At 53.7% G+C, this 25,526-nt stretch overlaps 1 protein-coding gene across 5 annotated transcripts in view; it reads right to left on the bottom strand.

Moving 5' to 3' along the window:
- The window catches only part of Tns1 (tensin 1), a 160,634-nt gene that overhangs the window by 123,355 nt on the left and 11,753 nt on the right, over nucleotides 1-25,526 (bottom strand). Inside the window, exon 1 of one of the 5 annotated variants that reach the window (XM_048344780.1) lies at nucleotides 3,159-3,406. The exons of the other annotated variants lie outside the window; for them this stretch is intronic. The gene's annotated coding sequence lies outside the window, so the exon portion shown is untranslated. Of the gene's footprint in view, nucleotides 1-3,158; nucleotides 3,407-25,526 lie in introns of those variants that run through there. 5 annotated transcript variants of the gene reach the window in all.

The following is a 25,526-nucleotide window of genomic DNA, read 5'->3' as shown; positions in this document are numbered from 1 at the left end:
GCCCATGAGACTCTTATTACCAATTAACCACAAGAAAACCCCAAGTGGAGCTGTGGCTCGAGTGGTAGAGCACTAGCCTTGAGCAGAAGCAGCTCAAAGACACCGCCCAGCCATTGAGTTCAAGCTCTACAATGGACAAGAAAGAAAAGAGGCCAAAAGTCAACTACAGAGAAGCGGGTAGGAGCTCCCAGGAAGGGTAGGGCTCAAGAGAGGTTCCAACGATGGGGCTCCCCACCCCCCTTTCCTCTCTCACTGCCCACTACTACCTGGAGAACAGGTTTGCTTCTCCCCACCTCTCCTGAGAGCCCTTGAGAGCAAAGCCCTTGGCCTGAACCCTCACCATCCCTGCAAAACACACACACACACACACACACACACACACACACACACACACACCTGCACAAGCTAGATGCCCTGACATCTACAGAAACTGAGACTCAGAGGACATGCAGCCCTGGGTTCTCCTGCCTCCCCAAGAGCCTCAGAGTTCCTCCAGATGTGCCCACACCTGTCCTCAGACACTGGAGGCAGAGGCTGGGGGCTAAATCTGTCCTGTCCACACCCCGCTGTGGCAGGCATCACAGGCCCACTCCAGCCCTGGAGGAGTTAACCACACAGCAAGGCAGAGACGAAGCCCATAGAGGAAGCATCTCCGAGCAGGGCAGGAAGCAGCTGGCGCAGAGCTGGGGCAGTAAGCAAGAGAGGGGCACGGGGCAAGGGCAGAGCACCAGGCTCCGTTCCCTAAGCACTGGCGAGGAGGCGAGCCTATGAGCTCCATCCAAGCCCACGCCCAGGCCAGAGGCCACAGCTTCTGACTCCTCCATTCCAGTGTCAGAGAATCCCAGGACCTCAGCATCCCCAGAGACCCAGGGAGGTCATCCCTTAACCACATCCCAGCTCAGGAATCCTACACAGCCTGAAGCCGGTCTGTACACTGTGCCCAGGACCGACTGACTCCTCACTACTTCCAGGGGAACCCACTCTCCTGGGAGCTCTTCATTAAACTGAGCCCCAAATGCTAACATCCGGTCCTTCTTCCTCCAACCAGATAAAAATCCATTGTGCCCCCCGCCCCCCCGCCTGCCATACACATGCCTTGCCCTGACAGCTCCCAAGCTACAAGACCTGGGTCACCTTCCAACAGTGCCTGGCAGGGCACTTGCAATCGTATGCACCCCAGCATATATCCCCCCCCCACACACACACACAGCCACCAACTTCTGTGGGTTTTAAGTTCCTAGATACAAGTCGGACAACAGTGGCTCACATCAGTAATCCTAGCTACTCAGGCAACTGAGATCTGAAGACAGCTGGGACAGGAAATCTGTGAGATTCCTATCTCCAATTAACCACCAAAAAGCCAGAAGTGGGAGCTGTGGCTCAAGTGGCAGAGCACCAATCTTGAATGAAAAAGCACCCAGGCCATGAGTTCAAACCCTAGCACCAGCACAAATAGATAGACAGACAGACAGACAGACAGAACCACCCCTAGGGGAAGCTCTGCCCTAGGGCTTTCGGAGAAGTAAGCCTGAAGTGCAAGGTATTAGGAGGGGAGGGATGGAGGAGAGCCCACAGGGTTCAAGGACAGAAGCTGGGAAAGAGAGGCCTTTGGTTGCCTCCTCCATCACCCCAGAGCACGGAACTCCAGATCAGAGTCCATTCTGGAAACTGGCTGAGGCGATCTTGTTCTCCCCCCAGCTCCAGCACCAACAGACTCTTCTGTGCTCTATAGGTAGGAGAATGGCAGATAATCCCATACGGGGACACCCAATGCAGACCACTCGTTCTCCACCCCACCACACAGGCGTCTAGGCGGACAGCTCCTTGACTACAGCAAATGTGGAGGTCCTGGAGAAGAGCTGGGAGAGACACTACTAGAGGAGCCACCAGCTGGTAAGGCCAGGGGCCACAGTGTTCCCCACTCCACCTCCAGGCAGGGGAAACAGTGCCTTCTCCACATGGTTGGTTCCCTTTCCCAGTTCCACCACCCAGGAAGGGCGGCAGGCTGCCTGAGCCCCAGGACAAAAAAAAAACCCTAGTTTCCAGTCCTTCTCCTATCCTATCGTCATCACCCCAGTCCAACAGGGCTCCTCCCAGCCAGCACCCATCCTGTCCCTCACCCTGTCCCACCACTACCACCCTGTGGGAGCCAAGCCTGTGAGCCCAGCAGGCTCCTCTGAGCACACACACACACACACACACACACACACACACACACACACACACACAGAGCCACCCCCCTCCCAATTTCTTCTTCTAGAGCAGAGTCCAATCTAAAAACATCTGGGTAGGCAGTCCTGGCGCTTGCCCTCCAGTGGGGGCACTGAAGTCGAGCTCTATGTGGCTTCTCCAGCTCCAAAGGGGTGGCTGGCAGGGGGTCAGAGGCACGGAGGAAGAGGAGGGGTCAGGGGCGAGGAACGGGGGAGGCAGCTGCCTGTGTGTCTGTTCATTAACCACCTGGATTAGCCATTTCTGCCCAGAGGGGTGAGGAAGGAGCGAGCCCGTTGGCTGGCGGAGGGCAGCAGAGCACTCATGCCAAGCTGTGCCATGGGCCAGGGGCTCCAGACCCACGTGGAGAGGAGGGGAGAAAGGCAAAGAGCTATGAACCCTAACCCTCCTGGCTCCAGCCCCCTAGAAGCACAGAGAGCCCCAAAGAAGAGAAAAGTGCGCAGAACAGCTACTGGGGATGTCTGAGAAAGAAATGAAGAGGGCTCATTTCCCCGTGCCACTCAGGAGGTCCTCCCAGCTACCGGGCACTGACTTGAGAACAGAGACGGGCAGACAGGCAGCAGAAGAGACATCCTCTACTTCCCTTGGTGAGCTGGCTATCCCTCTACACTGCTGGCTGGCAGCAATGACACCAGGAACTTCCCTGGCAAATACAACTCCTTCTGACAGCGCAAGCGGGGACAGCCCCACCCCACGCATCCCTGCCAGACGCTGGGAAGCTGGAATCAGACTGACAACAGGGGATGGAGACAGGTTGGCCTCCCAGGGGCCTAGCCCAGAGACATGTGAAGGGTGGGGCTGACCTCACCTTCTCCTAGTTCATGCCACAAAGTGGTGGTCTTGACAGCAACCAGGCAGACCTGGCCCACTCCATCCCCTGTACACACACACACACACACACACACACACACACACACACACACACTCACCTTTCTGGCAGAGGAGTCACTGGGCAGGGTGGGGGTCTGGGCCAAGGGGCTTGCAGGACAGGGGTGGTGGGCAGTGGCCGGGCAGCAGCGATGGCTGGCAGGAAGCTGGTTGCCAAGAGGAAGGCAGTGAGTGAGCGGAGTGTCCAAGCAGGAGCTGGTGGGGAGGAGCTGCGCTGGTCCCAAGGCCAAGGTTGGGAACAACTGAGCAGGAGGAGGGCGCTGCTGCCCGGCTCCCTCTCTGCTGGCTGGCTGGCTGGCGGGCAGCAGAATGCACCGCCTCTTTCCTGGAGTCAGCGGGCTGCCCTGCCTTCTTTAACCCCTGCAGCACTTGTACACAGCAGGGGCTGCACACTTGCTTAGGCACACGGGGGCAGGGAGCAGGCCTCCATTAGCCATTGGGCCAGCAACTCCAGAGGGAGACACAGTTATGGAGAAATGGCCCAAGGGCTGCTGGGAGGGAAAATAATAGAGCAGTCTTTAACTTCAGGAGAGCACTCTGCCTGTGGCATTTCCAATGCACTTTATGACCAGATGCCACAAATCTCCCTTTCCCAGTGAGCCTGTTTTCTTTAGCTGTCAAATGTGCAATAACAATCTCTGGTGTGTTTTTTTTTCCCCCTCCTGGCTGGACTGAGGACATTTGTGACTGTATACTTAAGTCATTTCAACTGAGCTCACATAATGAAATGCATACTTCAAAGCTCCTTGGAATACAGAAGGAGGCGGGGGGGGGGGGGAAGTGGGGTTAGGCACTGGAGGCTCACATCTGTAGTCCTAACTACTCAGGAGGCCGAGATCTTAAGATCCCTGTTCAAAGCCAACACAGACAGAAAAGACCTTGAGACTCTTATCCCCAATTAGTCAATAAGAACAACAAAAATGCTACAAATGGAACAGTGGCTGAAGTAGTAGAGTGCCAACCATGAGCAAAAAAGCCAAAAGAAAACTCCTGGCCAGTACTGGAACCAATGCTGGTACAAAAGAAAAACTAAGGTGAGTTGAAAGACATTTCAGCAAGCAAATGCCACCATTCCTGGGTTTCCTGAGGGCTACTAGCTCCGGTGACACATCTAGTGTAAATGCAGGAAAACAGTCCTGTGCTGTATTTCTCTAAGGGGGTAACGACAAGGAAATGACACCTGCACCAGTAGAGTCACGAGGGTTGTTTTTCTCCAAATATTTTCAATCAGAGATATACAACCCCAGAGTACAGACCATGGTGTTAATATATTCTACAGGCCAGTCTAGATCTAAACATACGGCCAGTTTGCTGTATATTCATTTTAACTTTCTAAGCCAGGCCCTGGTAGCACATGCTTATAATCCTCTAGCTACTCAGGAGGCTGAGGTCTGAATATCCCAATTCAAACCCAGTCTGGGCAAGAAAATCCATGATATTCTTATCGCCATTTCACCTCCAAAAACACAGAAATGGGGCTATGGCTCAAAGTGGTAGAGCATTAGCCTTGAGTAGAAAAGCTCAGGGACAACTCCCAGGCCCTGAGTTCAAGCTCATGACCACCAACAACAATAACAAAAGAAAACTGTCTGTCTGTCTCTATGTATGTGTGCGTGCACATGCGCGTGCACACACACCTCAAGGCCTAGGCACTGTCCCTGAGATTTTGTTCTTAAGGCTAGCCCTCTACCACTTGAGCCACAGCTCCATTCCTGGCTTTTTGATACTTTATTGAAGATAAGAGTCTCACAAAGTTTCCTACCCAGGCTGGCTTCAAACTGTGATTCTCAGATCTCAGCCTATTGAGTGGCTAGGATTACAGGTGTGAGCCACCAGCACCCGGCTTCATTTTAACTTTCTGTGTGTAGGGAAACCTTTTTACGGTTAAAACTAACAGAACAACGGTGATTTGAAAAGTTCGGAGCATCTATAAATGATAAAAAGTGAAGAACGTGTGGTGTCACACGTGCCTGTATTTTCCCAGTTACTTGGCTGGTAAAGGATCACCGTTCATGGCCAGTTTAGATGAACGTTCACAAGACCCTATCCCAAAAACAAGTCAGTGTCGGGGTGAGGTGGCTTACTCAAGCAGGTGGGCAGAAGGATCATGGGATCTGGATGGAGGAGACCCTATATGGCCAGAGCCACAGAGAGATGGCCAGCACTTTGGAGCACTGCCATGCCCCCAGTCTATCCCAACAAACCCCTTGGGGATGGAAGTGGAGGAGAACTTCCTCACAGACTTGGGGACAGTGCAAAGAGAAGCATCCTCGGCAACTCTCCATACACATCCTACCCCAACTCTCCCTCCACAGCAAGGTGAGCTCACCTCCTCCCATGGAGAAAGACATTAGGGTTCCAAAACCCCAAATCCAGTACTTCAGAGCGCACAGCCTGGACAACAGCCAAATTGCACATGATGGATTCTGCCCAGAGGTAGCAACAACAAGAAAACTGATGGAGCAGCCAGGGGGCAGCAGCTCCTAGGTGCAATCCTAGTTACTCAGGAGACTGAAATCTGAGGATCACAGTTCAAAGCGAGCCCAAGCAGCAAAGTCTGTGAGACTCTTATCTCTAATGAACCAGAAAACAAAAAAGGCAGAAGTGGAGCTGTGGTTCAAGTGGTAGAGTGCTAGTGATTGAAAAGGCCAAGCAAGAGTGTGAAGCTCTGAATTCAAGCAAAAGGAGAGAAGAGAGGAACGAGGAGGGAAGGGGGGGCAGGAGGGAAGAGAGGATGAAAAGGGGAAGGAAGGATTGAGGAGGGGAGGAGACAGGAGAGGAGGCAGCCCAAACTGAGTCTCCATTCACCATCCTCTAATAGCCCCGATAGCCCCTAATACCACCACCCCCATAGCCTACCTAACCCTAACCTTACCAACCCCTATTATGACCACCACCCAAGTCTGTGAGTTAGAGAGGTTTATGTCAATGCTGGCTCTCTCCTCCGCTCTAGAGATGGATGGGGAGTAAACTATGGAACCCCCATCCCATTCTCAGGTTCCCAGAACAGCAGAACAAACCATCTTCCTCATCCCTTCCTTCAGACCCTCACCCACATCACCTGGCTTGATATCACATAGTCCCTGCTCCCCACTAGCAGCCCTAGCTCTCCAAGGCTTTCTAGGCGCTCAGGGTTGAAGCCCCGCCTCTTATCCCTGCCCCCTCCCTCCCCCCTCCACTTTGATTTCCACAAACATTCTCCTCCATCCATCCGCTGCACCACTCTTCCATGCTCAGCCTTTGCCCTGTGACCAGTGCCACAGTCTGCAGCCCGGGCTTCCACACCTCCTATCCCTTCAGCTATGGAGGATGGATGCACGCTTTCCTTCCCCTAACCTACTTTGCCTAACGCAATGTGGTGTGAATGTCTTCAGCTGACAAATATCCACCGAGAGTCAGGCAGGTACCCACAGCTCACACCTGTAATCCCAGCTACTCAGGCGGCTGAGATCTTAGGATCACAGTTCAAAGCCAGCCCAGGCAGAAAAGACCATGAACCTCTTATTTCCAAGTAACCACCAAAAGACAGAAGCAAAGATATGCTCAAATGGCAGAGCGTCAGCCTTGAGTGAAAAAGCTAAGGGACAGAACCCAGGCCCTGAGTTCAAGACCCCAGTACCCTCACCAAAAACAAAAACAGAACCCAACAACAACAACAAAAAAAAACACTGTTACTGTCCTCTCCTTTCTTGGTTCTGTATTTCCTTATCTCTTGCTGCTGAGAGATGGCCAGATGGTTGGTTAATATTTGAATAAAAGAACATTTCTAAATGCTAAATATTGCACGAGGCTGGACCAAGCTAACTGTAGGCAGACTTGTGTCTCTGACACTACAGGGTCACGGGCTGCAAGTGTCCCCCAGGCCTGTGGCCAGGCCACTCTGGGGAATGCTGTCCCCCAGCTGTCCTCCTCTGGAGTTTTGGGGTGTCAGGCCCTCCACACCACTCACTGTCACCCTCTCTTTCCAGACTGCCTGCTCCCGGCTCCTGAGCCAAACTTTGACCTCTAAAATTCTCTACAAACCACAGCAGAGCCAAGTCAAGCAGTTAAAAGCAGTTCCGAAAAGAAAAAAAAAAAAAAAAAACGGCTTTTCTCTTGATTTACAAGAATTACCCCACAGCCCATCCACTGCGCACGCTCCAGTATGTGTGTGTGTGTGTGTGTGTGTGTGATAGAGTGATACACATGCACGTGTGTGTACACACACTTTCTGAAGAAGCCTGCCAGCCCTTTTCTCCCCTCCACTCCTCTAAACTGGCTGGCCCTCCTCCTCCCCACCCCCAGCCCCCACCCAGCCCCTAAAGCCAAGCCCATGCCCTCTCCTCCCCCCCCTTCCCTCCCATCCCTGGTGCAGGACTGCACATCTGTTTCCAGTTGTGGTCGGTCCATTCAGGGGTAGGCCTGGGGGGTTCTCATAAAAGTGAATAATGCCAGTGTTGGGAGTCTGGCGGAGCTGGGGGGAGGGTGGCAGGAGGCCCAGGGGTGTGGGAGAGAGAGAGAGAGAGAGGGGAGGGGGGCCTAGGGAGAAGTTGTAAAGAGACAGAAGCAAGAAAGGAGACAGCAGTGGCTGGCATCTAGCGGGGAGGGCTCAGTGGGCATTTGTTAGCTGAAGACAGAAGCTACAGAAACGGATGACAACAGAAGAAAGGAGTGGAGAGAGAAGGACAAAGGGGGTTTGAAACACAGCCAGAGGAGGAAAGGGATGGGACTGGGGGTGGCCGGAGAGCCCCAAGGACCAAGAGAGAAGCATGGAGAAGACGGGGAGGAATTGCACTGTGTGTGTCCTGTTGGGGCTGAGATCGACACTTCCATTGGAAGAAGAGGGGTGGCACAGTAGAAAGGAGGACAGAGGACTCGGAGATGCAGAGAAGGGCAAGGATAAGGTCAAGAGAGGTGGATCAAGGCCCAGGAATGTTGGAGCCAGGGTCCTGGCCGCTCAGACTCAGCTCCCCACCCCCACACTGGTGCTGAACCCACCCCACACTGAACCTTTCCTGGTGCATTTCTCTAACAGTCCTCACTGAAACCTGGTTCTCAGAGATGAGATCCGGAGATGAGATCCGGACCCTTGTGTAAAATCCCAGGGCCGCTGGGACAGGGACACACGGATCCGGGTATCCCAACTCACGCCCGAGTCCCCCCAGGTCACACCTGGGGATTCTGGCTCCTGCACTTCCTGCACTTCTCTGGAGGACATCATGTCCATGAGCCTTCCCTTTGGGGCTCAGGCTGTATCCTCTGCAGAGGGCCCTACCTCCCATGTCCTCCCATGATGGGGGGGGGGGGAGGGAGCTGCTGATGCCTACCTTTCTAGCCCCCAGGGCCCCATGTTCTTCTTGGCTCTCCACCATAGAGAAAGCAGGACATATGTCCAGCTTTCAAAGGGAGGGCACCTTGGTCCATTGCTTCTTCCCTCCCTGAGGTCCTGGGAGGAGGGGGATTCTAAGCTCCGATTGGGCCCCACACACAGCTAGCTGGGGACCAGGCTGAGGGCCACTGCAGGCCTTGGTACTGTTCACGTGAGTTCACCCTCCCTTCAATCTATACCCCTCTTCCTGCAGGCAAGAAATTGTTCAGGTTGTCCTCTAAAATGCTTTTTAAATTTTTTTATATAAAGGTAATCTACAGAGGGGTTACAGTTATATAAGACAGGTAATGAGTATATTTCTTTGTGGACAATGTCACCCTTGCCCTCCCTCTTAGTTTTTCTCCCCCATCCCCCCCACAAGTTGTATAGTTCATTTCCACATAGTGTCTAGTGAGCACCACGGCTGCATTTGTTCATCCTTGGCCCCTCCATTTCTGTGTCCTCCCCTTACCTTCCCAAAGACAAATAAATGAACAATCAAAACAAAAACAGTAACTAAGAAAAAACTTCTGTGTCCTTTTCCTGGAGTTCATTTCAATAAATATTATTTTATATGATCAGATGCACATAACCCTTTGTGTTTCTCTCTTCCGTCTCTCAAGGTCACCCCCTCTTTTCACTGTCCCCCTCTAAGGCTGTCTTCAGAAGCCATATCCACACTGCTCCCTAAAGAGACCTGCCCTTCCTTCCTTCCTTCCTTCTTTCCTTCCTTCCTTCCTTCTTTCCTTCCTTCCTTCCTTCCTTCCTTTCCTTCCTTCCTTCCTTCCTTCCTTCCTCATACTGGCTTCTCAGCTCTTTATCAAGCTGACATTCCCTATCATCCATCTCATTTGCATTCATTTGCATCTTTCTCAATATGCAGAAATGGGCACAGTGGTGGAGGGGGGAGCAGACTACACACTGGCAGTATGTGGATTTCCACATTCTAGCTTCCTATTCAAATGTGTAGCAAAAAGGGGGAGCCCTCTCCTGTAATAACTTTTCCCCCAGGGCCTGCACAGCAGTCCTCTCTCCTCTACACCTGCCTCAGTTTCCAGCCAGAAAGGCACTAGGATTCAGCTCTTTTGTGGAGTGAGATTAAGTCACAGTCCCTCTTAGCTACTGATGGCTGTAATGTCTCTCAAGGCCCCAAAGCTTCGCTAGGAGCACAATTCTAGACAGAGGTTGGTGCAGGGCAGAAGTCTCTGCTGGAGCCTACCTGTCACTGCTTACAAATTGGTGGTTTCCCTGAGAAGCTGGTTTCAAGCTGGAAGGGCAACATGGGACTTGGCTGCCTCCGGGGCGTGACAGCTTCTGGGAACCCTCTCCTTCTCCTCAGCCAGAGCCTTCCAGGGAGCCCAAGCCCTCTGCCTCACATAGCTACTCACAGCCTCTGAACCCCACTATTCTCACATTCCTAAGCTAGACAATCAGGGATCCCCCAGGCCTTGACTATCTGACTTTCAGGAAGGCGTTGGCAGGCCCCGTGATGACACTGTTGGAGACAAGACAGAAAGCGGAGTAGATTCCTAACCGGCAGGCCACGAGGTGTTGATTAATAGATCAGTGTCAACTTCCTGGCTTACCAAAGGCCTCTGTCCTCTGCCCTGGCTTGTTCGACATAGTTATCAGCAACGTAGCTGGAGATGTGGGAGGGAGGCTTAACTCACACCCGTGAAGGGAAGAAAAGACAGCAGAAGAAAGAGTTAAGATGCTGCCCTGAGTCAAAATGCAAAACTGAGTTTATAAATGGACCACTGGTAGAAAGGGAACGTTTCTCTGGGGGTAATGTCCTGAGCTACGGTCATAAGAAACATGAATTAATAATTCACTCAGGGACAGGTCTAAGATTTAGTGAAAATACATTGGATTCAGTTAACAACAAGGGTATGGCTGCCCCCAAAAGACAAAGATATTTTGGAATACATTAATAGAAGTACAGCATCTAGACCAAAGAATATGGAAGCTCCACTGCGCTCCAAATATCATCAGAAGTGTCAGCTTCTCTTTTATACCTTATGTTATCAAACAACATCCACAAGGGGATGCCAGTAGATAGGCAATAAGTCACCGAATAAAAGCACAAGGAATGGTTTTGAAAACAAACGGGACTCAATATTTATTTCAGATGGTAAAGGAAAGACATGACAGCCATCATCAACCATGAAAACTTGTCTGGGGCCGAGCAACAATGCCACACGCCTGTAATCCTGGCTGCTCGGGAGGCAGAGATCTGAGGATCACAGTTCAAATCCATCCTCAAGCAGGCAAGTCCATGGGAGACTCATCTCCAATTAACCACCAAAAAGCTGAAAGTAGGAGCTGTGGCTCAAGTAGCAGAGCCCTAACCTTGAGCAAAAAACAAACAAACAAACAAAAAAGCTAAGGGAGAGCTCCCTTAGCTTGAACCCAGGCCCTGAATTCAAGCCCCAGTATCACCACACCCAGGCATACATGCACACGCGCATGCAGACGTCTAGGGAAAACTCACAGAGCCAACTCTGCTGCCCACATAATACAACTTTCCTCTGTCTGCTACTATGTCTGTGAACTCCTAGGAGCCTGGGGCAAACCCGTTCCCCTCTGACTGCCCCCAGGCAGAGAGAGCACTGACCAGCAAAGGCTATGGACGTTGGCTGGGGCAGAATACACTGGCCACCTAGGAGCTGACCTTTAGCCCAGCCACTGGGCTGAGGAGGAGGGGTAGTGACAAGGCTGTGCTAAGTGCTGGACATCTGGCTCACAGATGCTGTCCCCAGCCAGGGCCGTTCCCAGTGCTAGTTGAGCGACCTCCTGCCCCCAGGCCTCTCTCAGGCCTTTTCTCAGCATCCTTGTGGAGACTGGCCCTATCTGGACACATTGGCCCAAAGTCCAAAGCGGTCCAGTGGCCCAGGCCCAAGACTGTGGTCTCTCATCATCTTCTCTTCCCTCGGCTGGCCTCTCAGCCTCCAATCTGGTCACCTGCATGGCCTTCTTCCTTCACACTGTGTATCACCTCCCTTCCCTTCACCTTCCTTAATCTGACCCCTCACTTCCCATTTCTTCTCCTTGACATTGACTCTCATTCCTCCAGGGTTCTACTTAGGACCACTGCTTTACCCTCCTCTCTGTGGCCATGGCCCCAGACTCCTAGGCTTGGGAGCAGAGGGCACAGCCAGGCTAGGCCCCAAGCTCTTAGGCCTGGGAGTGGAAAGGCACAGCCTGGGCTGGGGACGTGGCAGGCACCACATCTGAAGCCTGCACAACTGTGGTTCTACCTCAGGAAGTCACTGATGTGAGCACTGACTGCAGAGTCTGTCCTACAACAGTGCCCCATGAAGTTAGCTCTGCCTACATCCTTCAAAGATGCCACCAGCTACCCACCCCACAATTCATCACCCCAACCTGAGTCACTCTGGACAGTTTAGGAAGTGCTCAAACACACCAGGCTTGGTGGGTGCTCATTTATTCTCATCCTCTCAACGTCAGTGGGGACTGAGCATGCAGCACTTTGTTCTGACCAGGACAGCAGCAGCAGCAGCAGCAGCAGCAGCAGCAGCAGCAGCAGCAGGGTGACAGGGACCCTCAGGCCTGGATAGGGCATGTCCTGTCACTTCCTGGGGTCCCTGCCCCACTGTAGCATAGGAGCCCCTTGAAAGCTTTACCAGAAGTACCCCTCCCCCACCCCCACACAAATACACACAGTCACTCAGTCTCCTAGAGTCATGGCTCCCCAGAATGAACATCCCTAACCCTCTCGCTTTCTGGATCTTTACACATTCCAGTACTCCATTGTCTCTTGTTTCATCCTTTCCCATGGCCCTCACTCACTCAGCTACTCGCGCTCTGAGTGCTAGGGCAGGGCAGGCTACAGGGACCTAACCAGATACATTCCCTGCCCTCAAGGAGCATTTACACACACACACACACACACACACACACACACACACACACACACACACACAGAGCTGCCAACACAGCATGGAGCGCTGTTGTGAAGGGCAAGAGCTGACAGCCTGCAGAGGCAATGTTAAGACCCCATTGGCTAGTGTGTGCTTAGCACGCGCCAGGCCCTCTTAGGCGCTGCTCCCCGCATGAGTCCGCTTACAGCTCACCACGGCCCTGGGTGTGGATAGCATCGTGACCCTACTTTGTACAGTTGAGTGATTCAGACACAAGTCAAGTGATGATGGTGATGGGATTTGATATCTGAATTTGTATTCTTGACCACGATATATCATACCGGCAGTAAGAGGGTCACAGTGCGCTTTAAAACCAAGGGCCCTGACTAACGTCCCCTGTGGGTGCATTTGCAAATATGCACGCACCACATATGCCAGCATCAGCCAGACTCATGCAAGGGGCAGGGCTGATCCTGGTGACTCCCCAACTCCAGACCTTCCGCTTGTTCTTCCACTGATGACTGGATGTCATCTGCAGACACTTGTCCCCCGCGGGCTTCATGATGGCTGCAGAAACTATCCAGAAGGAGGTAGAGGTAGCCACACACTCCCAGAGGGTTTATTTGGGACACAACTCCTGGTCCCACCAAGGAGGTGAGGGACTGGTCAAGGGAAAAACTGTTGTGGGCCTTGCCCAACAACGATCCAATCAGGACTCACAAGTGATGCATGAGAATTTCCAGTTGGCCAGCCCAAACTCTCCATGTAGAGGTGGAAAGCAAGACCCAGGGAGATCCAGGGAAGGCAGTTTAGAAGTCCTAGTGTCCCTCAGGCCAGAGTCAAGCTGAGAAGCAGTTCCCAGCCCAGTGTTCAGACCCTGCACCACTCTGGTCCCCAGGAGAGGAGGCGCTGGCTGGACCCACCCAGGAATGGCCGCAGAGTACCCTGTCCATAAGGAAGGACAGTAAGGCTGGCACCCCTGGGATGACAAGGGACCTGCAGAGCCTGGATAACGGATGCCAGCACACCCGGACAGCAGAGACCTGCCTTCCACAACAAGAAGGGAGCTGAGGCTGGTGGCAGGGAGGGGAGCAGAATGCAGGGCAGTGGCCGGAGCCCCTCCCTCAGGGTGTGACTCCCCAGGGTCCCCATGGGTGACTGTTTCTTGGAACATTGTGTTCAGGCTGTGAGTCTTGGCTCAAGCCATCCACTCTGGCAAATCTCCAGCAGCCTGTTTAATAATGTACAGCCAACCAGCCATTAACTGCAGATTTCTGAAAAGAAAAAAATTTCGGTGCCTGGTTTTGTTGTTGTTGAGGGTTGTTGTTTTTTTTCTTTCTTTCTTTCTTTCTTTAGTTCCAGGTAGTTGGTGGTGTTTGGAGGAAGGAGGAAGAGGAAGATGGAAGAGGAGAAGGAGGAGGGAGGAGGAGGAAGGAGGAGGAAGAAGATGGAGGAGGAGGAAGAATAGGAAGATGGAGGAGGAGGAGGAGGAGGAGGAGGAGGAGGAGGGGAAGATGGAGGAAGAGGAGGAGGAGGAGGAGGAGGAGGAGGAGGAGGAGGGGAAGGAGGAGGAGGAGGAGGAGGAGGAGGAGGAGGAGGAGGGGAAGATGGAGGAAGAGGAGGAGGAGGAGAAGGAAGAGGGGGAGGAGGAGGAGGAGGAAGCAGGTCAGCCTCTGGGGCAATCACAGCCTGCCTGGCTGAGGCTCCTGGCAGATCTCACCTGCCCTTGCCCTCCCCGACCCCCTGCCATGCTCAGGTGCCCTGTGCCTGTTCCCACCTCCACACTCACAGAGACGCCCGGCCTGCTGCTGAGGGAGAGAATGTGGGGTGTGCAGAAAGTCCAGCTGTGTGTAGCCAATCCCACCACTCCCTGGCCACATTCATCTGCGGAAGTGGCCCTGCCAGAGCCCAGCCAGGTGGCAGAAGTGAAGCGCCAGGTGTCCTGCTTTCCTGGCCTGGAGTAAGTGAAGGAGGGAGGGCATGGGGTCCCTCTGCTGGGCTTCGGCTCTGTGAGCCACATGAGCTGAGAGCCTGGTTGGGGAGGCGGGGGAGGGGGGGGGGAAGGATTCAGAGGCAGAAGGCTCATGGGAGAGCAGTTAGAGCTAGGCAGAAACACCAGGCAAGGGCTGGGCTGGAAGGGATGGGGCTGTCTACAACAGCTGGCCTGCCAGCCAGAAAGCCTGCCAGCCTGGCCAGGGGCCACCACCCTCCAGAAACCTGAACCGGGCAGCGCAGCATGGTGCAGGAGCTGCCCTGGCCTGGACCAAAGCTCCTAGCTGGTGACCTTGAGCCCATGGCCCACCCTCTCTGGGCCTCCATCTCATTGCTGTGAGCTGGGGATCCCTCATCTTCCTCTAGGAGCCCAGCCAGAAAGGGGAGCCAAGGTGGCGGTGGTGATGATGGTGGTGGTGGTGATGAGGATGATGGTGGTGATGCTGTTATCATTTCTGAAGCTCTTAGAACATTCCAGGCCCTGTGTCTTCTTTATTTCTCCCAATAACTCCAGCAAACAGGAACTGCTATTTATCACCATGAATATCAACGAGGAAACTGAGCCTAGGAAGGCTTACTCCACCCCAGGTCACAGCCTAGCAAGCCACAGAATCAGGACTTCCACCCAGGCTGTGGGACCTCAGGGCTCCTCCTGTCTCAGGGACTGCAGCCTGGCAAGAGGCACAGATACCACCACCAAGAGACCCCTCGCCCCCCCCCCAACACCTGTGCTGCCACCCCCTCCCTGCCCACCCCCTCCCAGACTCCCAGCATACTGCATTGAGGTCTCCAGCCTCCTTTGGTCCTTTACTTTGCTCCTGTTCCCTTAAGTTCCCGTGAGGGATTTGTGCTTCCCATCCCACTCCCAAACACACACACACACACACACACACACACACACACACACACACAGTGGTATGCATGCAAGCTGTCACATTTATATACACACACATTTGCACACGCAGACAAATGTACATTCTGTACATGCATTCCTACGCATAAAGGCCCCAGGCTGGCAGACACTCCCTCCCCTCCCCCCTCAGACACGCACACACAGGTACACACTCCATGCTTGCATGCACACAGAGCCCGGCACACGGGTACCCTGGGGAGCATCATCCACAGGTGGCTGGTCAGGCACAGGCACCCCTGAGCTGTCTGGACAGGCAGGGCTGGACAGGTGTCCAACACACACCCCAGGGGGTTCTTCCAAGGCGAGAAAGCTGCCGGCTAATAATACCACCGCACATTCCTGGCCGAGATAAGCAGCCCCAAGCATCCTCGGCACGTTCCAGCCCCCGTGTCTCACCCCGGAGGATTTCACCCACCCACAGCACCGCCCTGGAGGAGCCGCAGGGGCCGGCGCCAGTGACAGGCGCCTTGGCAGGGGCTTGCCACTCTGCCTGCCTTCTGCTCCCCGCCACGGCCTCTGTGGGCCTCAGCTCTCCCTCAGAGACAGCCACACAGGGAGAGAGAGAGAGAGAGAGAGAGAGAGACAGAAGTCTGTGTGCCCGCACAGGTCATGCCCCCAGCCCTCTGAGCTGGGTCCACACACCGCACACTGTCTCCATACCAAGTACTCACTGCCTGGGAAGAGTCTGGGGCCACAAGGGGTTACAGTATTCATCTCCTGGCATGCTCACGGTTCCCTGCTAATGTCATTGTCACAGAGGCCAATCCATAGGTGAGGGTCCTGAGCCTGCTGGGCCAGCAAGGAAGAAACCTAGAATTCGAACCCAGGTTTTCCAACACCTAAGCCAGAGCTCATTCTATGACTTCAAAATATCCTCCTTCCTGGCCAATTCTCGAGGTTACATAGCTTCCTTGGCCTGGGTAGATCAGGGTACAGGGACTCCCACTGAGGGGTGGGGGGAAGGAAACTCCTATTTATTACATGCTGAAAAATGGGCACTCACCCAGGCTCAAGCCTCTAATCCTAGCTACTCAGGAGGCTGAGATCTGAGGATCACAGTTCAAAGCCAGCCCAGGCAGGAAGGGCCCTGAGACTTTTATCTCCAATTGACTACCAGAAACCTAGAAGTAGAGCTATGGTTTCAAGTGGTGGAGCGCTAGCCTTGAGCAAAAGAGCTCAGTATCCTCCACCCATGGGACCCAGAGAGAGAGCTGTCTTCAGATGTTAGGGGTGGGTGCTGATGAGGAGCTGGAACACTGGGATCTGGGAACAAGGTAGGCCAGAGGGTGACCCAAACTTATAGCATCCTAAAGGGCACAGAGATACAATTAGTAACAAGGACACAGAGAGAGAGAGATCAGATACAAAGAGGAGAAACAAAGATCTAAGGACTGGGGGGAGGGGTAGTCCTACAAGACTTCAGGGAAAGAAAGAAGTCTTTAGAGGCAGGAACTAGAAAGTTCCGTAGATCTTTGTGATCCCAGCCACAGCCCTTACTTCCAGTCTCTTTCTCCCCCTGGAGCCCAATGCTTAGGGCTGTGATGTTAAAATATGTGTGTACGTTCATGTGAACACGCGTGCGTGTATATATACATGCTGACATCAGAGCCAGTGAGGCTGGGCGTTATTCTGGGCATTTCTCAGATGAGACCATTGTGACCAGGGGTTTGTGATCTAGAGGATGGGAATAAGACCCTCATATCCTCATAGCCTCAGTTTCCCAACAAAGCAACTACAGTAGCCAGCAAAACCAAAGGACGGGATGTCATAGCAAGACTGGAGACCCAGTAAGACTGTCCCAGCCCCCAAAGAGACAAGAGACAGGGCCGGGAAAGGCCAGAGCAGCCTCTCAAGCCCAAAAGCAGCCTGCAAGGCACAGAGGGTCCCCCAACAGCTCAGAGCAGCAGGGAGCCAGGCCATGGTGGTGTGCCCACACAGTCAGCTCACACCGGAAGGCCTCTTCTTTCCAGAGCAGAGTGACCCACATGGCCAGCCCCTTCCATGCTGCCTGCCTGCCCAGCTCTGAGAAAGCCAGAAAGCCTTACATGGACATCCCAGGACACGGTGCGCATCAACTGAGATACCCAGGGAGTCAGCCTCAGGAGCTGCATCTTCGCTGCCAAATGCACCCCAAGGTGCTGCTCTCCTCCCTCCATCTCTGCATCGGCACAGCACCAGAGGCTCGGCACAGAGGAGGGGACCCAACACAGGCTCACAGTGGGGAGCCTGGAGTCCAAGGAGAGGGAGAGGAGAGCAAGAGAAATGAGGAACTAGAAACCCCTGGAGAGAGTGCCTGAGGCTGGCGAGTCAGGCCCGTCCAGTCACGGGTGAAAAGAGAACCCGTGGATACTTTGTCAGGACACGGCCATCATCCTGACAGACTCAGGGTCCAAGAAGCAGCTTTTCCAAGTCCATCGGCCTAACAGCAGCGAGCTGACCCAAACAGGACACTTTTGAGATAAATCAGAGCAAATTGAACCCAGATGGGTAGTAGCTGATCTCAAGAAAAGTATTATTAATTCTGTTAACCGGGATAATGGTATTATTATAGTTAGGTTAAAAATAAAAAGGCCCTTATCTGTTCATGATACAATACTGAAGTATTTAAAGTCAAATGATATAATGTCTGGGATTTGCTTTAAAAAAAAAAAAAAGAGAGACCACTCCAGCCAAAAATAAATAAATAAACAGGGAGAGGAGTGAGTTGGGGGTGGAGGGAGGTGAAATAAAAATAGCAAAACGTCAATGGTTGTTGAAACAAGGGGGGAGGGGACAAAGGAGTTCATTATACTATTCTAGCTACTTCTGTATATATTTAAATCTCGGAGAAAAAAGAATTCTTTCTCTTTCTCTCCCCCTCCTTCCCTCCCTCCTACCTTCCCTCCCTCCCTCCCTCCCTCCCTTCCTCTCTCTCTCTCTCCCTCTCTCACACACACACACACACACACACACACACACACACACACAAAACAAAACATAAGAAGATAAGTTGACTATATCCCATGTTTCTTTCTTGGTTTTGTTTATTTGTTGGTGGGGGGGGCGGTATATGCACCAGTACTGGGACTTGAACTCAGGGCCTCATGGTCTTGTTTGTCTTTTTCACTCGAGGCTAGCACTCTACCACTTGAACCAGAGCTCCGCTTCCAGCTTTTCGGGGGTTCACTGGAACTCAGAGTCTCATGGACTTTGCTACCCCTTCTGGCTTTGAACCTCAATCCTCAGCTCTCAGCCTCCCGAGTAGCTAGGATTACAGGTGTGAGCCACCAGTGCCTGGTCCCATGTTCTTTAATGTATGGTAAACAAAAAGATTTTAAAAGGAAACATGGCTCCATCGTCTTAACAGAATACTTAAATCCTTAGAAAGAAAACAGAGCCCTAGAGGGGATTCATGCTGTAATTCCAGCAGTGGAGAGGTTGCGGCAGGAGGACTGGGAGTCCAGGCTTTCCTGGGGTACAAAACAAGACACTGACATCTGCTTAGTCTTTGCACCGCGAGTGCTAATGGCGTCGGACGGCAGCCCCCTACGGTAACACAGAGATCTGATGGCAGCTGCGGGGACACAGGAGAGACCCTCATGTGGAAGCCAACACATGGTCTCACAGGGCACTTGCATGCTGCGCCCAAGCCCTGAACTTTCAGCACACAGGGCACGTGGGCCGCGGGACATAGAGGAGGTACCAGGCTGCCCTAGAATGGATAAACAGCTCAATGCAGGGTGGCAACGGGGAACCCCCTCCTCTGCCCATCCCCAAAGCCATGAGCGCCCAGGCCATCCTCCCAAAAGAGAGAAGTCGCCACCCGCGCCCACTTCACAGGGGGTAAATGTGACAGAAAGAGGGCAAGGGACCTCCTCGTGGCTCCAAGGCCAGGGGGCAGCAGAGATGGGATTTGAACCTGAGTCTCTGCCATATCCAAATCCACAGACCCTCCCAGGCAAAGAGACTGGAAATGAGACCCGAGGCGGGGCCTGAGGTCATGACAGGGTCAGAAAGGAGACAAGGGGAAGATGTCTGTTGGGGAGGAAGGGGAGGAAGGCGGATCTGCACAGACTTGGGGGACCTGGGTAGTTACGACACAGAGCACAGTCCACAAGGAAAGACGGCAGCAAGGTAAATGGAAGTTAGGTCAGGAGGAGAGGTGGAAGTCAGAAGGGGAAGCGGAGAGCCTCGATGGAAATCTCACATCGTGTTTGGGCCCTGGGTTCAAATCATGCAAATGGGTATGGGCACTTGGGTGACCCCACACCTCCGAGCTGGTGGTCAAAACGCATATGATCCCACAGAGGGGAAACCAGCCTAACTCCTCAAGACATGAGCGCCCCTGGGGAGGCGTTCATCAAAGGCGCCTTCAAAGAGGTTCAGGTAGCAACCCAGGAAAGGGCTAGGAAAGTAGGGGGACCAAGAACTTTCCACAAGGCTCTGGAGCCTAAAGGATCCCATCCCTTTTCCTCATAGCTGAGATGCGCCCGAGGACACCCAGACCACTAAGCAAGTCTTGCTTCCCATTTTCTGGAAACTTCTCTCAGGACTGTGGTCCTGAGGAGACAGGCTGAAGGGAACCTTGTGCTTGCTAGGCTGCGGGGCGGGGGGGGGGGGGGGGTGAAGGGGGAAGGACATATGCATCACTTGGGTCCTACATTCAGGCCTGCCTTAGCTGCCCCTCCTCCCCCCCCCACCCTCTCTAATCTGGCTAACACTGGACAAACAACGATAACAGTAACTTCCTGAAGGGGCTGGCTGGAGAATTTATGGACACAACCTCTCTAAACGACTTAGCATGAAACCTGGTGCCTAATTGCTTAATGGACTTTAAGTACTCTTATTGCTACTACGATGATGATGATGATGATGATGATTACAAGTTAAGCCATCCAAGACCCACACTGGGGCCCTGCAGCATTCGAGGCTCTGAGAAACTGGCTGGGAGGACAGTGGGCAGCAGCCACAGGAGCAGAGTGGCAGCTGAATGGTCTGAGGACACCAGCGGGGAGCTGAACTGCATCCTCCTTCCCAGGAATGCAGGGGGGGGGCACGAGGAGGGCACAGGGGGGGCCAGGGGTAGATGCCTCACCAATGAGGTCAGGCCCTATTTGGAGCTGTCGGTGTGTTTATCATCATCCTCACACGTGATCAAGGAAGGGGGAGGAGGAGGGAGAGAAGCAGCTGCAGAAAGCCTGCTGCCACCTCCCACCCCTGCACAGGGGTCAAGGAGACCCCACCAATCATCCAGGACCTCCCATGGGAGGCAGCGGGAGTGCCAGCATCACTCACCACCCTACCTGGCCTGAGCACTCAGTCCCTGAACTCAGTCCCTGAGCTTCTTCAAGGCTAGCACTCTACCACTTGAGCCACGGCACCACTTCCAGCTTTCTCTGTGTATGTGGTGCTGAGGAATCGAACCCAGGGCTTCCTGCATGCTAGGCAAGCACTCTGCCACTGAGCCACATTCCCAGCCATACTCCTCTCTTACAGATGAGGAAACTGAGGCTGGCATGAAGGTGGTCAAGCCAGATCCCACCCCCTAGTCACTGCCCCTCACTCAGCCTGGGCTCACTAGGGAGGGCAAGAGGGGAAGGCACAAGAAACACGGCTGCGTCCCCACCCACCAAACTGGGCCTCGGTTTCCTCTTATAGGAAGAAGGAAGAAGGAAGACAACTGACACCCAGGGAGGAGGAGGGAGGCCAAGGCCCTGTTGGTGGGTGGGTCTGGGTCTTCAGGCTATATTTAGGGTTTTGCCTTTAACCTGAGGCCCCTTTCCCTTGAGCTCCCCTATCTCCTTCACAAATCCTAGAAAAACCAGGCCCCTCAGAGAACTACAGGGAGCTTTGCCTTGTTAAGAGGCCCTGCTGGGGCTGGGCTGGGGGCGGGGACTGCTTGGCCCTCCCACTGGTTTACAGCCCAGAAGACCTCCCTAGATTGCTGGTTATAACCCATCACTGCTTCAGAACATCACACGTGTACACACACATGTACACATGCGTGTCTGCACACACAAGGCTACGCCCACACCTCCCGGGAAGCCACCTTTCTTACCTGGGCTCTGTGGTTAACCACTTGGGCCTCTCAGATTCCCTCCTCCGAGCTGATGATAGCAAAATGAGGCCAGGCTGTAGCCAGGATCACCTGAGCGCCTCCCACAGGGAAAAGGAGCCAGCTGGGCCCCCAGGAGGAATGAAAACCCCAGCTTGGAGGCACCCCAAGTTCTGGAAGTAGCTGAAGCCATGTATTATGGGAGGACATGCATGAGTCTGGCTTCAGAGACCAGCACCCCAAATCCTTCTGACCCCCAGCCCCGCCAAAAAACAAGAATGGTTCCCCTACTCCACAGAGAAGAGGCAGGATTTGCTCACACTCAGGGGTCAAGGATCAAAGGCAAGGATCTAGAAATGAAAGAGGGCTGAGCCAGAATTGCATGCTTCCTTCTCGGGGAGCCCAATGGGCCCACGGCCCCACCCCTCCTCCCCACGTGGACATGAACAGGTTGCATGCTTCCTCTAGGAGCTGCCGATGGGTGGGGTGGCTATGTCAGCTTGGCAGGCTACAGGAACCTCATCAAAGGCTAGTCTAGTGGAGGCTGTGAAGGTGTTTGTAGATGCGGTTGACACCGACAATCAGTAGGTCACAATCAGTGACCTCAAGTCAAGGAGATTACACTTGAGAATGCGGTAGGACCTCCTTGAAGTTGTTGAAATCCTCAAGAGCACAAAACACACATCTCATGGGGAAAGAGAAATGGTGCCGGAGTGGACGCCGGTGGCTCATACCTACAATCCTAGCCACTCTGGAGGCTGAGATCTGAGCCAACCCAGGCAGGAAAGTCCATGAGACTCTTATCTCCAGTTAACCTCCAGAAAGCTGGAAGTGGTGCTATGGCTCCGAGTGGTAGAGCACTAGCCTTGAGCAACAAGAGCTCAGGAACAGTGCCCAGGCCCTAAGTTCAAGCTCCACGACTTACAATAATAAAAATAATAACAACAACAACAACCAGCACACAAAACAAAAAAGAGCTACTGCCGTCAAAGGCTCAACAGCAAGCATATTGCCTACCTAGCAACAAGCACAAGGCCTTAAGTTCAAACTCTACTACTGAAAAAGTAATTAAGTTCTTTAAAAGGAAGAGGTGTTAAATAAACAAAGTTCCCCAGAAGCCCCAAGGACTCAGAAAATGTTTCACAGGCTAGGAGGTCAGAGGGAAAGGGCAGCGATGGTGCAGGAAGCACAGCTAGCACACCCCGGCCTGGGGGTCACGTGATACGAGCATTCCTGCTCTGGGAACAGCAGTCAGACTCGGCATCCTGGGATCACAACCTAAGCTGTCACAAATCACTGGCCACTGTGCGCCAGGCACTGCCCTACCCAAATTTTCACTATAGTCCTGTATAGTCCCCATCTACAGATGAGGAAACTGAAAAGGAAGGCACTGTGGAAAATGGCCCAAAGGCTGCTCCCCTGCAAGCAGAGGAAGTAAGGAAACCTATCAACTTTGCCTCAGGTGCCCCCACATCCTAAAAACAAGAGTCCAGCCTTCCTCCACCTCTGTCCAGCTTCGTGGGGCCCATTCTGCCTTCCCAGGAGAGTTCTGTGGAGCTCATTTCTTCCACTCAAGCGCACTGCAGCCTCTGCCCTGGGACTCCATGATCATAATTGCTGGTACTTAACATTCTGAGCATTTTTCTATGTTAACTCTTGATCTTTACAATAACCTGTGGGACGGGGACTTCCACAGGTCAGGAACTCAAGCTTGTCCCAGGTCAAAGGCAAGGGAGGGCTTGGAACAGCTCACACAGTCCTGGAGGCTCTTCTCCCACCCCGACCCCCTACTCCCCCCAAGTCTGAGGCCTAACCTGGGGTCCCTGGTTCCTTTTCTCACTGACTAGAACAGCACACTGCTCAACTGTCAGAGCCCCTTCCCTCCCTGGCGCCCAGCAATGGCACTCCTGTCCTTACAGCCTTTCTCCCTGCCCCTCCCTACACATAACCAGAGAATAATCCACCCCCCTCAAACCTCCAAGAGAACCTGCGCGGCACACAGGCGCCTCTGGACACCCTCCCCTGGGTGCCCTAAGCCAGTGCCAGTAGAAACAGGCCAGGGGTTAATCTATCACTTGCTCTGTGCCCAGGAGGCACCCCCTACACTTCTCCTAATGGCCCCCTGCTAACATCTCACTTGCCTGCCCGTTGCAGGGGGCAATGTGCCAAGTCATTCATCAGCCACCCCCCTCGAAAGAGGAGGTGAGGCCTCCCAGGTCCTTGGCAGGGCAGAGCAGTGAGGAGAAGCCCAGGAAAGAGGCCTCAGGACCCACAGGTAGCCACCTACAGGGCGGAGGGGTCAGTGGGGGGGCTGTGGCTGGAGGGGGGGAGCTGACCCCGCTGCTGCCTGTGGATCTTGGGCCTTTCCCTTCCTTTCTGTGGCCCTTAGCTTGTCACTATCCTAGGATCTCAGGATAAGAGTTAACTATGGAGCACATGCTCCAAAGGTAGATTGTATCTACCTTTCCCTAACCCTTGGATGGCCTAGCAAGGCCAGCATGATGTGGGCAAGATATCAACGTCACCGTTTTTTTCTTTTTCAAGTCACGAGTAGGGTTTGAACTTAGGGTCTGCGTGCTGTCCTGGGCTCTTTTACCCAAGGCGTACTCTACCACTTAGAGCCACAGTTCCACTTCTGGCTTTCTGGTGGTTAATTGGAGATAAGCGTCTCACAAACTTTCCTTCCCTGGTTGGCTTTGAACCACCATCTTCAGATCTCAGCCTCCTAAGTAGCTAGGATTACAGATGTGAGGCACCAGCGCCTGGCCCATGTCATCATTTCCATACCAACAAGGAAATCATTTTTCATAGGGTGAATGTCACCTGATATAATGTACAACAGCAGAGTTAGAACCCACCCGAGCCCAAAACTCAGGGCTCCAACTTACCTACCGCCTCTCCTGCCATCCAGACTCTGGGAAGGGGCCCAGGCTAGTGACTGGAAGGTTTACTGGCAAGATTGAGCCTGGGGCTCAAAGCAGAGCCCAGCTGAAGAAAGTTTGGGCCTTGAGTAGCATCTCAGAGACCATCCTGGGGGTTCTCTCCAAGAGCAGAAGCCTCTCTGAGCCCCACTGTGTACCCCGACAGGCAGAGACTATGTGGCTCACCAGGTCCAGGAGGGCAAAATCCACCAGCAAACGCCTACCTCTCCCACTCAGCCACTCCACTGGGCAGGCAGGCCCCTGGCTTCAAACTAAAAGCAGCCAAGGAGGGATTAGCATGGGGGGGGGGGCTGCACCCCACTGACCAGGGCTCTTGAACTGCACTGGCCCTCTATCCTCAGGCTCGCACCATACTCTCCCAGTCTTCAGCGGGTCCCTCGTGCGCTGCTGGGGTTGGGCATTTTCCTCTCCTTTCTCCTCAGCCTCCAGTTCTCCATCTCCCACTTGCCCTTTCTGTAGCCTGGCCCTCCTCCCCCGTGTCTAACTCCCAGGGCCCTGTGGGAGCCAGCGACCCCTGTGTGGTGTTTACACAGCCCAGACCAGAAACCCCAACAAATGGGAGACCTTTAGAAGCCACATTCCAGGAAAATGAGAAGCCAGTCACAGCTCAGAGACACTTTCTCCCCCAGCCTTGTCCCTCCCTGTGTGGATGGGGAGCAAGGCGTGTGTGTGTGTGTGTGTGTGTGTGTGTGTGTGTGTGTGTGTGTGTCCATCCAATCCCACAAGTCTTTGCAGTTTATAAAGCAACAAGGAAATGGCTTCCCAAGACCCCACCTCATCCTGGGCCCGCACCCAGGCAAAGCAGAAGCCAGAGACACAGAGCCCTTTGGGCAGCCACTTCCTGCCTGGCTGCATCCCTGGGCTGCAGGAAGAGTTTCCAGGGCCCCCGAGGGGACCCGCAGCAGTCTCCAGGGATGTTAGAACCTGATCCCTGGGCACAAACCCTCCCTTTGAACAGGGTGGCAAGATGGGAACATGTCAGATGATTCTGACGCCCATTGGGAGAGAACAGCGAGCTATGGCTGGTCCCTGGGTGACACGGTGAGCCACAGAGGGCACGGAGCAGGAGCTGGAGACTCAGATGGACACAGCAGGCAGCCTCCCAGCCTGCCAGCCACATTCCTAGGGCAGCTATTTCACCTGAATGCACTCCTCTGAGGTGTGGCCAGCTCACCACACCTGCGGTGCGTGTGCTGCTTCAAAGGACTCCATGAGATGAATGGCTAGGAGCCACCTTGCACAGGACACTCAGCAGGTAGTGGCTGCTCCTCAGCTGCTCCTCCAGGGAAACGCTGGGCCA

Source organism: Perognathus longimembris, chromosome 4, assembly GCF_023159225.1.
Source record: "Perognathus longimembris pacificus isolate PPM17 chromosome 4, ASM2315922v1, whole genome shotgun sequence".
Lineage (NCBI taxonomy): Eukaryota > Metazoa > Chordata > Mammalia > Rodentia > Heteromyidae > Perognathus > Perognathus longimembris.
This window is presented reverse-complemented; position numbering and strand designations above follow the sequence as displayed.